The following is a 2,530-nucleotide window of genomic DNA, read 5'->3' as shown; positions in this document are numbered from 1 at the left end:
TCTAGACGCATTTTAGTGTGTACATATCTAATCCACATTAAAATATCTAAAACATCTTATAATTACGAACAAAGAGAGTAGTATATGTAGGAATTCGTTGCATAGAAAACAAAAAAATTCCTACCGCGAGAACGCAATCCAAACCAAGATGCAATCTAGAAGACGGGAGCAACGAGGAGATGATCGAGACTCACCCTTGAAGATTTCCAAAGCCTACAAGATGAGGCTCTTGTTGCTGCGGTAGACGATCACTTGTCGCTTGCAAAAACGCGTAGAAGATCTTGATCACGGTGCCACGATCGGACATCACCTCAGTACTCGGTCACACGTTCGGTGTTGATGAAGACGACGCCCTTCTCCCCGTTCCAGCGGGCAGCGGAAGTAGTAGCTCCTCCTTGAATCCGGCATCACGACGGCGTGGTGGCGGTGGCGGTGGAGATCTCCGGCGGAGCTTCGCTAAGCGTGCAGGAGAGGTGGAGGAGAGAGGGGCGGCTAGGGTTTGGGAGAGGGGGTGGCCGGCCTCAAGGGGTGCGGCCATCTTGTGGCTTTGTTGTGGCCGGCCCCATCCCCTATGCCCCTCATTATATAGGTGGAACCCCCAAGTGTTGGACTACAAGTCTTCGAATAAGACCCCAACCCAAAACCTTCCATGTAGTAGGGAAACCTACCCAAGGTGGGACTCCCACCCAAGTGGGATTCCCACCCTTCCATGAGGGGGGGTGGCCGGCCACCTAGGTGGAGTCCACCTTGGACTCCCCCTTCTAGGGTTGGCCGGCCATGGGAGGTGGAGTCCCTTTGGGACTCCGCCTTCCAAATTGATTTCTTCCGGACTTTTCTAGAACCTTCCATAAAATCTTCCGGATCATTTTAAATCTTATAAAATGACTTCCTATATATGAATCTTATTCTCCGGACCATTCCGGAACTCCTCGTGATGTCCGGGATCCCATCCGAGACTTCGAACAATACTTCGAACTCCATTCCATATTCAAGTTCTACCATTTCAACATCAAACCTTAAGTGTGTCACCCTACGGTTCGCGAACTATGTGGACATGGGTGAGAACTCTCTCCGTTCAATAACCAATAGCGGGATCTGGAGATCCATAATGGCTCCCACATATTCAACGATGACTTTAGTGATCGAATGAACCATTCACATACGATACCAATTCCCTTTGTCACGCGATATTTTACTTGTCCGAGGTTTGATCATCGATATCACTCTATACCTTGTTCAACCTCGTCTCCTGACAAGTACTCTTTACTCGTACCGTGGTATGTGGTCTCTTATGAACTTATTCATATGCTTGCAAGACATTAGACGACATTCCACCGAGAGGGCCCAGAGTATATCTATCCGTCATCGGGATGGACAAATCCCACTGTTGATCCATATGTCTCAACTCATACTTTCCGGATACTTAATCCCACCTTTATAACCACCCATTTACGCAGTGGCGTTTGATGTAATCAAAGTACCTTTCCGGTATAAGTGATTTACATGATCTCATGGTCATAAGGACTAGGTAACTATGTATTGAAAGCTTATAGCAAATAACTTAATGACGTGATCTTATGCTACGCTTAATTGGGTGTGTCCATTACATCATTCATATAATGATATAACCTTGTTATTAATAACATCCAATGTTCATGATTATGAAACTAATCATCCATTAATCAACAAGCTAGTTAAGAGGCATACTAGGGACCCTTTGTTGTTTATATCACACATGTATCAATGTTTCGGTTAATACAATTATAGCATGGTATATAAACATTTATCATAAACATAAAGATATATAATAACCACTTTTATTATTGCCTCTTGGACATATCTCCAACAGTATATTAGTGAACACTTCACTATTATCTCTTACACCTAAAACACCATTTGTTGAATACATTTAAAAATATTTGTAATTATTTAGGAGGAGGTCTTCACCATGGACCATGTATAAAGTAGGAGCAAAAATCAGGTTGGAAACAAAGTGTTTATTCTGTCAAACATAAATATGTGTTAACTAGATTCCCATGGTTAATTAAACACAATACTTTACTTCGGAAACTGCAGAAGCACTTGCATATAAGCAGTGCTATTACATAAAACATCTTGTACATGGTATCAACTTACTATTGAGCCCATTATAACTTTTATGAAACATTCTACCCATTAAACAACTAGTAAATGATCGTGATAATTTATTCTTTTGAAGGTTCAAAAAATATGGTTTCTTAGTCATATTCTAGACCAAACTACTCAGATATTTGTTACCTCGTACTCTTTTGAGATCTTTTATGTAAGTACATATAAACTTTATAGTTTATGAAATTGTTGAAACATTTTTTTCTTGAAATACAATTTAAGTTTAGCACAAATAAAGTATATTTTAATATTTCCATTAAATTATTTAACAATAAACATTACTACTATCATTTAATGGCATTATTATGTGGTTGATCGTGCCAAATAAATCATAGAAAAATTATGCTCCTTAATATTGTATGCATAATAATTTCTACAAAAA

The sequence above is a fragment of the Lolium perenne genome, chromosome 2, assembly GCF_019359855.2.
Source record: "Lolium perenne isolate Kyuss_39 chromosome 2, Kyuss_2.0, whole genome shotgun sequence".
NCBI lineage: Eukaryota > Viridiplantae > Streptophyta > Magnoliopsida > Poales > Poaceae > Lolium > Lolium perenne.
Note: the sequence above shows the minus strand (reverse complement) of the source record.